At 43.1% G+C, this 12,668-nt stretch overlaps 1 protein-coding gene and 9 non-coding genes across 10 annotated transcripts in view; 7 read left to right on the top strand and 3 right to left on the bottom strand.

The window, feature by feature from the left end:
• The window catches only part of LOC115051719 (NACHT, LRR and PYD domains-containing protein 3-like), a 318,526-nt gene that overhangs the window by 55,059 nt on the left and 250,799 nt on the right, over nucleotides 1-12,668 (top strand). The gene's annotated exons all lie outside the window — the stretch shown is intronic.
• Nucleotides 751-824, top strand: trnat-ugu (transfer RNA threonine (anticodon UGU)). Its single transcript has one exon. It is a non-coding gene; the product is annotated as a tRNA-Thr (tRNA).
• On the top strand, nucleotides 1,915-1,988 carry trnat-agu (transfer RNA threonine (anticodon AGU)). The gene has a single exon. It is a non-coding gene; the product is annotated as a tRNA-Thr (tRNA).
• trnai-aau (transfer RNA isoleucine (anticodon AAU)) lies at nucleotides 2,130-2,203 on the top strand. Its single transcript has one exon. It is a non-coding gene; the product is annotated as a tRNA-Ile (tRNA).
• trnas-cga (transfer RNA serine (anticodon CGA)) lies at nucleotides 3,160-3,241 on the bottom strand. The gene has a single exon. It is a non-coding gene; the product is annotated as a tRNA-Ser (tRNA).
• On the bottom strand, nucleotides 5,196-5,269 carry trnat-agu (transfer RNA threonine (anticodon AGU)). The gene has a single exon. It is a non-coding gene; the product is annotated as a tRNA-Thr (tRNA).
• On the bottom strand, nucleotides 8,221-8,292 carry trnae-cuc (transfer RNA glutamic acid (anticodon CUC)). The gene has a single exon. It is a non-coding gene; the product is annotated as a tRNA-Glu (tRNA).
• On the top strand, nucleotides 8,408-8,479 carry trnat-cgu (transfer RNA threonine (anticodon CGU)). Its single transcript has one exon. It is a non-coding gene; the product is annotated as a tRNA-Thr (tRNA).
• trnag-ucc (transfer RNA glycine (anticodon UCC)) lies at nucleotides 9,716-9,787 on the top strand. The gene has a single exon. It is a non-coding gene; the product is annotated as a tRNA-Gly (tRNA).
• On the top strand, nucleotides 10,395-10,476 carry trnas-gcu (transfer RNA serine (anticodon GCU)). The gene has a single exon. It is a non-coding gene; the product is annotated as a tRNA-Ser (tRNA).

The following is a 12,668-nucleotide window of genomic DNA, read 5'->3' as shown; positions in this document are numbered from 1 at the left end:
GGCACACACAGCCCATCACTGCAGATCAGCAGGTCTGACTGAAAACAAACTGTAAAGTATGAACCACAGCACTGCTGGGGTTTGAATGCGAGAGGTCAACACTTGTGCTCCTCACAGTTGTGTGTCACTTGTGTGTCTGAAGAGCTGCTGCCTTTGAGAGATGTGTTTGCTTTCCCACTAAAACTTGAAAATTTATCTAAGTAATACTTATACAGAGCTTTCAGTTGTCACCCTACCACTCCAAATGTGAAACTGACATGTGCAAATATGGAATGATGCAATAACAGCCAAACAAGTAGTTGAGTATGTGATTTTATTTATATTTAGCATGCAATGTCTCAGTCTCTGCTGTCTGTTCCACAGAAGAACATGACAGTTCAGCGGGCTGACATGCACGTGCACAGTGTGATTATATATAGTGAAAGTATCTCCAGGAGTAAAATGATTAAATCACGAACTCAATCTAAGTTGACAATCTCTGTATTATATCAGAGGCCCTTTGTGGTACATATACTTATCTTTATTAGCATTTGTATCTGTATACACACGCACAGAATCACACACACCACCTTTTCCAGCCCTCATGGTTCTTGGGGAATCCATACATGTGGAAACCCTTCTCGGACTTATTGGAGCATCCAAACGCTGCACTCCTACATTAAAACAAACCACTTTACCATCAACCTCAGCTGCAGTATACACATTACACTTCCATCACCAGATCCTCTGTATATACATGTACATCAGGGTGGTGCTGTGGCTTAGCTGGTCAAAGCGCCTGTCTTGTAAACAGGAGATCCTGGGTTCAAATCCCAGCAGTGCCTTGCGCAAAAGGTTAAATGTTATAGATATAACAGATGCAGCTTTAGTTAATAATGAGATTTTAGTGGTTTAAACCTCAAATCCTTGAACACTGTCTGGTTAACATGTTTCGGTGATATTAGACTTCTATGGACCATTTCACCGCACTGGACCATTTTTGCAGAATGAACAACTAATAACTCCACAACGAGACCCTGTGACGTCACTGGAGCTCAAAGGCATTTCCTGCCTTTCATTGATCCCCCACGCGACACAGGGACTTGAACCCTGGATCCTCAGATTAAAAGTCTGATGCTCTTCAATAAGATCTGACTTCATTTTCCCTTCATTTTTGATACACTGCAGGTGGAAATCTCAGTACCTTTTAACCACCAAATCTCATCGGCGAGAAAATAAAAGATACAGTGAAATAAAGAAAAAATTAAAAACAAGTCCCTCTTGTGATCATTGTGCTGGATTTTATTTTATTTATTTTTTTTGAAGGAGTTCCTGTTTTCTGTTCAAGTGATAGTTTTTTGAGCTCTCTTTGGTAAAAGAGCATCCCCGTGACCTTACTGTGACCTGTGGATCTCATTTCTGCCAGCCAGAGTCTGCTCCACGTGAAAATAACATACCTTTATGAATGACCTTTTGATGGTGTAGTGGTGGTCAGTCATCATTGGTGGTTCATCTGTAGAATTCTCCCCTGCCAGGCGGGAGGCATTTAGCTGTCAGGCTCCAATGTCATGGGAGACGTCTGTAGGCCATAAGCCATTTAAAAAAAAAAATCCAGTTTGATGATGATTGGAAATGTCTGTTTATTGTTTATCACTTGTTAGGATCCCTGTTAGCTGTCACTGAGGCAGCAGCTACTCTTCCTGGGGTCCAAATGAAAATGCACATCTGCAGTCAAACAGGCTCACAAACCACTTTACCATCAACCTCAACTGTATGCACATTACACTTCCATTACCAGATCCTCTGTATATAGATGAATGTTGCAGTGCTGCTGTGGCTTAGCTGGTCAAAACACCTGTCTTGTAAGAGTCATGATGGTCAGCTACTGATGTTGGAATATTTTAAGATCCTCTGTACATTTCTGTACTTCAGAGTGGTGCTGTGGCTTAGTTGGTCAAAGCGCCTGTCTAGTAAACAGGAGATCCTGGGTTCAAATCCCAGCAGTACCTGTTTTAAGGTTGTTGAGATAAACTCATGTAACTTCTTCTGCAGGAGTTCCATTAAAACTCTCTGACCAATCAGGTAACTGCAGAGTCTTCATGTCTCCCTTTGGAACATCCTGACGTTTTGTGGAAGAGATGGATGTGGAAGGCCGGTTAGCTCAGCTGGTTAGAGCGTGGTGCTAATAACGCCAAGGTCATGGGTTCAATCCCCATACTGGCCACAAGCAGCATCTCAGAACTTGGTGTTGTTCTCTCCATATACTTCAATGCAGCCTGAAGTCTTTTTCCAACCAGTGGAACTATCAGATACAACAATAACACAAAGTTACAATGATAAGAGCAAAGACTGCAGATTGATCATTTCCTTTGTAACAGTTTAGTGATTAGTTTCCAGCTGGCATTGTTCACCATGCAGGGGATGTAGCTCAGTGGTAGAGTGCATGCTTTGCCTGTATGAGGCCCTGCGTTCAATCCCCGCCATCTTCAGCGTTGATAATGAAGCACAGGAAGTACTTATCTTGTGCAACACCCTGATCTCTCAGCTTGGAGCAAATTATCCTGTGTAGTTATCCTACCAAATTACCAAAGTGAACACAAGTGTACATGTGATGAAAAAACAGCAGCCATTGAAGTCCACTTAAAGGCAAACTCCTAATGTTTTGGCCTCTTTTTTTAAACTCACGTCAAAACATCATAATGAAGTTATGTCAAGTACATATAGAGCAGGTCTAGACCAAACTCTTATTAAAATTATTTTGAGAGCCGTGGTGAGGAGGGGTTCCAGGTCAGTATCTGGAGGATTTTGCAGATGATGTGCTCCTTTCGGCACCATCTACATTGATCAACTTGCTGATCACTGCGTTGATGTTACGACAGTTGCACTGCCCCTTTCCTCCACTTTGGTTTCACCAGAGCCATTAAATATGGTATAACCTGTAATACATAACTTCCAAACCACGAAGGGACTTGAACCCTCAGTCTTCTGATCCGAAGTCAGACACCTTGTCCATTAGGCCACATGGTCACTGGGCCATGATGATGTCCCATTGTCAGAATCAGTCAGTTCTTTCTCTTGGCATGATAACACTGTGAGAGATGTGCATTTGAAGCCTTCACTGTGGGACTTTGGAGAAGTGGATGGTGAACATGGGAAACTTGCTCCTTGAAAACAACTAAACGTTGTTGACAGGATTTGAACCTGCGCGGGGAAACCCCAATGGACTTCGAGTCCATCGCCTTAACCACTCGGCCACAACAACTACATGAGCCGCAAGAAAAGTAGAAATACACAAAAAACTAAAAAAGCTGAGCAGAGTGCTGTGGACTTTTGAAGGTGCTGTGTTCAGGTGACAGTCTCCTCTGGAATTGAGGGTTCAAATACCACTCCTGACAGTCTGTGCTGTTACCCAGCTTCTTTGTCTGAGGGCCCTCAGGCTTTAGATATGACGGTATGACTTATATGACAGTAACCTGCAGAGTGATGCTGAGGTTGTGAGTTCAAGCCTCACCTGGAGCAGCTGCTTGAGCTTTTGGAAGAAAGTTGGTATCTTGTTGAAGCAAAAAAAGAAAAAAAAAAGATTCTGTAATGCCACCATGACATCAAAGACTCCTCCCATTTTTTCTCATGACCTCCACCACAGAGTGCACATTCACCTCACTTTGGTCTGTCCATGTTGCAGCCTGCTGTTCTTGGTGGAATTATCCTAAACGTCAGACCATCTTGAACTATCTCCAAATGTCATCGTGGCGCAATCGGTCAGCGCGTTCGGCTGTTAACTGAAAGGATGGTGGTTCGAGCCCACCCAGGGACGATCTTTGTTTAATTCACTGGTATTATAGTTCACACATGGAAGACCGGAGGATTTTTAAGTTGATGCTCAGTTATCTCCATCTAGTGGACAGATGGTAGAAGTTGATTCCTGAAAAGAGGAAGTGACTTTTCCTCAGATCAAACTGTTGAAGGAGAACGAGCAGCTTCTTCCTCACTGACTCACTCAACCTCTGTCTCCTGGGTTTGGATTTAGGTCTGGGTCTGGGTCTAAGACCAGGTGGGCCTGCTCAGAGTCTCTGTGTTGGATGTGAGCTGCTGAAATCTCTGAACACCATGACACAGATAATATCAGTCTGGAATGAATGTTTCACTGATGCAGATTTTTACAGAACAACATCAACAACTAATAACTCCACAATGAGACTGTGTGACGTCACTGGAGATCAAAGGCATTTCCTGTCTTTCATTGATCTCCCACATGACACAGATGCATACACACTCTCTCACGTTCCCTTCAAATGGATGAGCGCAGACACACAGAAATCACTCTGGACTGATGATGTCACAGTACTCACAGAATGAAACTCCTCCTTTGAAGTTGCTTTGAAGAATTTCCAAAATCACATGTGATTCAGATGTAAACACAAAGGCTGCCCCACTGTCACCATTCAGAACAGCTGAGAGGCTTATTGATACAAATACATGCTAAGCCAGCAGCCGATGCTGGCGTGCTGAATTTTCCAAAAAGTTTAAGCTGCTATTTGTTCTGTTTACTTTTATAATAAGCCTTAGAAGCATCCAAGCAGTCTAGTTAGCTCAGCTGGTTAGAGCGTGGTGCTAATAACACCAAGGTGCAGAGTCCTTGAAGTAGTTTAGGAGTTTGTAACAGAATCCTTTTCACTGACAACACCACAGTCACAAGTTGAACCCATGTAGCAGCCACCTGGGTGAAAACAGCAGCTGGTGTTTGCTGATGATGACTCAGGGCGTTTCTTTAAATGCTAAGGTTAAGGTAACAATTGTGACTTTCAAACTAATTCAGATGTTCTTAACCCCCACACCCTAAAAACTGATAAAAATTGTAATTGTGATTGACTTGTCTTATCCACTGGAATTATAGTGGACATGTGGAACCCCAAGATTTGATCTGGAGAAGGTGTATGACCGGGTTCACAGGGATGTTCTGGAGTATGGAGCCATCCCATCACTATATGACAATAAGCTTCCCTTTCCCCGAGACAACTACAGGGTGTAACAGATGTACAGCTGTGGTGAGGACGGGTTACAGGTCTGTAGCTGGAGGACTTTGGCACCATCGACTGCAGGATGTTCCAAAGGGAGACATGAAGACTCTGTTACCTGCAGTTACCTGATTGGTCAGAGAGTTTTAATGGAACTCCTGCAGAAGAAGTTACATGGGTTTATCTCAACAACCTTAAAATAGGTGCTGCTGGGATTTGAACCCAGGATCTCCTGTTTACTAGACAGGCGCTTTGACCAACTAAGCCACAGCACCACTCTGATATACAAAATGTACAGAGGATCTTAAAATATTCCAACATCAGTAGCTGACCATCATGACTCTTTCAAGACAGGTACTTTGACCAGCTAAGCCACAGCAGCACTGCAACATTCATCTATATACAGAGGATCTGGTAATGGAAGTGTAATGTGCATACAGTTGAGGTTGATGGTAAAGTGGTTTGTGAGCCTGTTTGACTGCAGATGTGCATTTTCATTTGGACTCCAGGAAGAGTAGCTGCTGCCTCAGTGACAGCTAACAGGGATCCTAACAAGTGATAAACAATAAACAGACATTTCCAATCATCATCAAACTGGATTTTTTTTTTTTAAATGGCTTACGGTCTACAGATGTCTCCCATGACACTGGAGCCTGACAGCTAAATCAATTATCTGTCTGATGAAACCTTTTGGATGAGATGAGGACACTGATAATGCTGCCTGTCCTCACTAGCTCCTCCTCTGTGGTGACCCCCAAACAGGACACAACCTCAGTATCATGACAAGTCATGCTGCTGAACAATTAATGTTTCAAGGATTCATTTCAGCTTCACTTTAACAGATTGGATTCATACATTTATGTGACACACAGTCAGGTCATGTCCTCTTTCTGTAGATCAAATTGTTGCAGAGTCAGAATGAATAGTCAATGGTGGAGGTCATGCGAAAAAGTGGGAGGAGTCTTTTATGTCATGGTGGCATGACAGAATCTTATTTTTTTTCCAACAAGATACCAACTTTCTTCCAAAACCAGGTGAGGCCCGAACTCACAACCTCGGCATCACTCTGCAGGTTACTGTCATATAAGTACCGCACTAACCGATTGCGCCACTGGAGCCTGTGACGTAGCCCTCCTGACACGTTCTGTGAAACAAACTCTTCCACCTGAAATGGCTCAGTTGGGAGAATGTTGGACTGAAAATCGAAAGGTCCCTGTAAACAGCCCTTTTTATGTGGACATGCACTAATCTAACCCGGGCCGCGGCAGTGAGAGTGCCGAATCCTAGCCACTAGACCATCAGGGAGTGTCTGGACACCAATACAACCATTTTTATGGACTTAACTTCCATCGAAGGTGAGCATTTCAAATCAGAGCGGGTTTTTAACCTGACGCAGCTGTAGCTGGACACAATAGTTTAGTTTTTACTTTTGATTGCACATCCGGTGCCAGTAGATGCACCGGTCAAGATTTTTGATGACTGAAAAGTTGTCCCCCTCAGAAAACATCTGACTGCAGTGTAAAACATTCTAAATTATCCTGTTGTAAAAGGCTCGTTGGTCTAGGGGTCTGATTCTTGCTTCAGGTGTGAGCGGTCCTGGGTTCAACTCCCATCATGACTCCTCCCAAAGTTTGTTTCCTATGAAAAGCGGTCAATCACCAAATTTCCATATGCGCAACAACCGCTTTGCTTTGTCCAGAAACTGCAAGCAAAAGCTGTAATATAGGAAGTGATGAGCAGGAACTCCACTCAGTGGATACTTAGGGTGAGGGATCTTCAGCACACAATGAAAATTTGTCCTATTACAGTAATTTTGCACAAAGGCAACACAGCACTGGCAACATCTCAAAGTAAGTTTGTGCTGTACAAAGGAGAGGGAAGTCTTAGGGATGGATTTCTGAATTCAAGATTTCAAAATGGTCAGTGACAGGAAGGGTATCTTCTTCTGCAGGAGTTTAGTCAGTAATTTGGTTGAGTGAGTAAGCAGGATAATATGGAGCAGTAATTTCAGTAATTTCCAACACCGTGGAGATGATGATGGAACTATACAAGGCCGCATCGAGGCAGCATCTTTCCCTGGTGGTCTAGTGGCTAGGATTCGGCGCTCTCACCGCCTGACTTAAACAGGTTCATTTCAATGTTGTTGAGAGATGTGAATGTGAAGCCTTCACGGTGAACAGAACATCCAGCATTAAGGGGAACATCCAGCTGAAATAGCTCAGTATTTGGGGACAAATGTATTTAGGTCAACCTTTGACTGCCCAAACTTAAAAGACAAAAATTCCTATCACACCTGCATACGTGTGGGGTTCCATGGTGTAATGTTAGCACTCTGAAGTCTGAATCCAGCGATCCGAGTTCAAATTAAACCTGAATCTTTCCCGTGAAGAAGTCTTTTGACGTAGAAATATTGCTGCTCCGTCCAAGTATAAAGAATGACACAACAGGTGTCATCTCACTATTTTCCAGTTTAAATGCACAACAGCAGCATCCAGCTTCTCTGTCAGAGAGTTGTGAAGTTCTGTCTCTGCATCAACACCATGAACCACAAAATTATCATTGCAATCTCTGGACAAGAGAAACAGTAATTTTGTGGTTGTTGCTGATCCACTGACCTCCTTGACCTCCTTAATTTTGTAACCTCTGCCATGAATCCATACAAAAAAACCAAAGACTTGCTGTGTTTAGTTCACTTGTTGCTGTATCTCCAAAGAGCTTAAGTCTTGTGGAGAATGTGGGCATCGATCCCGCTACCTCTCACATGCTAAGCTAGCGCTCTACCATTCCCACAGTGAAGGCACTTCTCTCATGCACTTCTCTCACAGTGTTATCATGACAATGGGACATTACCCAGTCTGTATTTTTTAGCAATTTTTTGGAAGATTTTTTTTTTGCAAGCAGCCCGGCTAGCTCAGTTGGTAGAGCATGAGACCTCCAACTCCACTGGGTTGAAATAACTGGATCTTTTTTTCTCGGTTGTGCATGTGCGCAACTCAAGGTGAACATACTCAGAGTTGATTGAACCAACTAAGATCAGCTGTTCTGGAACCAGATACTTAGAGTTTCTCATCTCAGAGTGAGTCAACTCAGAGTTCAGGGATAGACTAAAAGTTTGTTTAAAGTCCTACCTGAAATACCCCCCAGGTGCATGATGACATATTTATGTCATATTTAGGACATATTTATGTTCTGGGGTCAATCACCTGTATTTTTCAGTAAAAATGTTTTCCCTGACCGGGAATCGAACCCCGGCCGCGGCGGTGAGAGCGCCGAATCCTAGCCACTAGACCACCAGGGAGTGTGTGGGCACCAAATGTTGTAGTGTATGATCAATGCTCTGTGTGAGATTTTTGATGATCGAAAAGTTCTCCCCCTCAGAACATTTTAAATTCCATAAATCTCCTGTTGTACAAGGCTCGTTGGTCTAGGGGTATGATTCTCGCTTCGTGTGCGAGAGGTCCCGGGTTCAAATCCCGGACAAGCCCGTTGTCATGTTGCATAGCACAGTAAGACAGCAAAGTTTAAGGTGGAGTCAGAGACATATTAGAACATAACAGTGAGGAGGAAGGAAGGGAGTTGATATATTTAGACTTCTTCATTTTTAAATTGCAAAACTTGCTTAAACTCAACTCTCCTCCATTTAAACTCTGTGAAAAACAACAACATGCCCAAACAAATTCTGCATGGCCAAATCCACCAGGGCTTGCATTAACCGAGAATTCTCCGTCATTGTCCCGGGTTCAAATCCCGGACGAGCCCATCTGTTGCCTTTCAGTCAATAAGGGTGCTAACTGTTACACTATGGAGCTGTGTGAGGTTTGCTGTCTGGTTGTTAGTTGCAGTATCTTGGCAACTGAAGCAAGAGCAATGGTAGTTTTGTGGCTCATGCTGTGCTGAGGAGAAGGGATATTGTTGATTGACTGCTTTTCACAGGAGACAAACTTTGGTAGGAGTCATGATGGTCAGCCACTTACTTTACAATATTTTCACATCCTCTGTACATCTTGGTACTTCTTTGTACTACTTTTGTGGTGCTGACATAACATGATGTTCTATCTGTCACCATCTTTACTGGTCCATGATTATGATGCATATAATGATCTTCATTTGCACGTGCACAGCATGCTTATATATATTTTTATCTTGGCAGGTGACCAATTGTCTGCTAGTCCTTAAAGGCAGATATTTAGGATAATTCTAGCAGGAATAGCAGGCTGCAACAGGAAAAGTTCCAGTCAGACCTCTCGCACCCGAAGCGAGAATCATACCCCTAGACCAACGAGCCATTGACAGCAGGACATTTATGGCATTTAAAATGTAGTCAAACGTTTTCTGAGCATTGATCATACACTACAACATTTAGTATCCTTCCTAACCTATTCTCGCTTCTTGGAGATATTAAACATCTGTCCCAGTGGCCTAATGGAACTAACTGCTTATAAATGTCTCACTGGATCAAAAGCTTTGAGCTACGATAGGCTATGTAATTATTTAAGATTGAACATCTTAAATTACTGACATCTGACATTACTGTTTGATAAATTTGGTGACAACTGCACTTTGGGTCCATTTGGAGAACATGGGGGGCTGTGTGACTTCATCACCAGAAATTAAAATGTCTAACATCGATAAAACCGTAGCAGCACAAATAAGAATTTTTACAGCGCAAACAAACGGTACCATTTCGCGTCCATTCGGAGTGGATGCTCACCCTTTCGCATGCAATGGTGGTATAGTGGTGAGCATAGCTGCCTTCCAAGCAGTTGACCTGGGTTCGATTCCCGGCCATTGCAGGTTAACTGTGTGTCTACAATTTAACTTGAGATCCTGTAGATCTCATGCCAATGGTGCCCAACTGGTCTACAGACCAGGAGGAGGATGAAACTGTTCTATCTATTCAGCTACAGTTGGTCTGTTACAGTAGATACACAGCCACAACACTCACACACATTGTTTAACACATTCTAAGAACAAGTCATGGACAGTGTTTGGCCTGTCCATGACCCTGGTTACTGGCGGTTAATGCCAAGTTCGTGGGTTCTGGCCACACATCTGAAAATACCCCCAACATACGTGGCTGACCATCATGACTCTTACCAAAGTTTCTTTAGCAGGTTCCAGTCTCTTCGGAGGCGTGGGTTTGAATCCCGCCACTTTGTTTCTTGTAAATGGAAACCAATCCACCCAGTTAGGCACTTTTCATTTCCCTGTGAACAGAAGTTACAGTGACAGACGATACCAACACCAGCTGGGCTGAAATGAGAAACATCACAGTCAGCCTTTTCAGACCCAGGTAGGTTTGGAGGTCTACCAGGTCCAATTCTCTCCAGATGTCCCCAAACACACACGTCCCCTCCAGGTTTGTCATTTCCAGTACCATTACCATTTTGGTGGCGGCACGACGAGGTGGCCGAGTGGTTAAGGCGATGGACTGCTAATCCATTGTGCTCTGCACGCGTGGGTTCGAATCCCATCCTCGTCGGTGTTCAGCTTGTTTTTGTCTCTCCATGTTGCTGCCTGCTATTCCAGGTGGAATTATCCTAGATTTTTGAAGACGTTTGACCTCTCGTCCAAGAGGCGTCATTAGATAGATTGGTGTTTTACCTGTTGCAGTATCTTAGAAGCATGAAATGCTTCATGAAATTTTCTTCCCCAAATACAGTACAAACTACAAAAATTCTGTCACCCCTCTTTCTCTTGTCATGATAACAGTGTGAGAGATGTGAATTTTTAGCTTCATTGTGGGACTTTGGAGAAGTGGATGGTGAACAGAACATCCAGCATGGCAGATTACAGAGATTCTCCAACATGCTCTTTTACAATCTTGAAGTGTTTAATTAAATGTAAAACTGTTATAAACGGAGTGTTGCATCAGTGGCCACCATCACTTCCCAAATGGGTTACTTGAAGTAATGGGTCTGCTACATCTGAACTAAAGATACAAATAAAATAATCTAAATTGGCTTTTATTTTGAAATGCTTGTATGGTGCGACTGCTCTTGTTCTTTCTACAGCTCAAAGCGTCAAGGAGTTGAAACACAGCATAATGATAAAAATAGACAGTCTGTATTTTTTGGGAATTTTTAGGAACATTTCTAGTCTGCATCAAGATGATCTGCCAGTGAGACGGCCTGAAAAATAAAACACATGGTGTTCAAGATTTCTTTGTGAGGTCAATAGCACAGCTTCTTAAGTCACAATCTGTGGAACATGCAAAACAACTTCTACGTACCATCGCGACTGACTCTGACTCTTGATGCACCAGCATCAGTGGAAGTTCTGCTGCTGTTGAAGCAGAGTTCAAAAACCTGAAAAATGGGCTTTTCAAACATGAAAACCTACCCATTCGTGCCAACCGTTCTTTCCTTCATTGAGGGAAACATGAGGATTCGTTCTGCAAAACAAAAACGTTAAATGGATGATGTAGCTGATGCAACAACTGTCATAGGACCTGACCCTGACTCCACTACTTCCCAGAATGCTCACCCTGGTGAGGAGGCTGATGAAGCTCCAAACAGTCCTCCAATGGATGACAATGCTGTTGAAAACTGAAGAGGCTTTGTAGTTCCAGCCAAAAGAAAGGAAGATGAGTTCTTATCTCTCTGCTTGTCAAGGGGCATCTGTTAAAAACGGAAACCATCAACAGCCTGTTAAACTTTGCAAATCGAAAGTCTCTGTGCTCAACACTCGTGCGTTTGATGCTGTTGTTCTTTTTGTGACAGCTTTTCTTTTGAAAAGGTTGTTAGCAGCAACAAATGTGACAACCAATTCCTCAAGCTGGTGAAAACAATAACAACACAGGGTGTGACCAAACAGGTGTATTCACAGAGGGCAGAACTGCTGAAGGAAACCTGTCCACCTGACCGCTGCTGCTCTCCAAATTGATGCACAATGCCAGGCTGCCATCCACAGTTCATCACTTTTATTTTCTCAACATGTCTCTGTGGTGCAATGTATAATGTGTTTGGCTGTTATCTGAAAGGATGGTGGTTCAAGCCCACACAGGGATGTTCTTTGTTTAAACTCCTTTGTGGACAGGATCTCTGCCTGTCTCTGGAAGACTGGGATGAGTGGTTAGAAACTCAGTGCTGCCTGCAGTATAAAACACAGCTGCTCTACATGAACAGTGGTCACCTCCTGTCTGTAGTCAGACTCATCACCATGCTGGATGAGGCCGATGAAAGGAAAGACCTCGCCGGAGTTGAACCAGCGACCTAAGGATTTCAGCTGTAAGCCTCTACAGTCCTCCGCGCTACCAACTGAGCTATCGAAGGGAGCCGTTAGTATGTTTGTCTTCTTGTCTTCTTTGACTAATATTTACAGATCTGACATTACTTCACAAATCCAGCCACGTCTGAGTTAGCACAACTAGTTTCATTATAAATTCTGAAAGCCACCAAAACAAAAATCACAGATTCAAATTAATTCAGATTCATTCATATATATAGCCAAATCTTAACAAAGTTGAATCACACTGAGTAACAAATGGTGGTTGTCTCGTTGGAGGGGATCATCGGCATAGGAGTGAAAATTAGTTCCACAACTGAATCATTTGGGCAAAAGTTGAACAATATGGAGACTTTACTTGGGACGGTTGTCATTGGAAGCTTGTTCACATTGTGAAGCTTTTAAATGCAGTTTATTTTACTGAGGACAAAAGAAAAAGACAGATTC

Source organism: Echeneis naucrates, chromosome 2, assembly GCF_900963305.1.
Source record: "Echeneis naucrates chromosome 2, fEcheNa1.1, whole genome shotgun sequence".
Taxonomy (NCBI): Eukaryota; Metazoa; Chordata; class Actinopteri; order Carangiformes; family Echeneidae; genus Echeneis; species Echeneis naucrates.
Note: the sequence above shows the minus strand (reverse complement) of the source record. Positions and strands in the feature narration are given on the sequence as shown.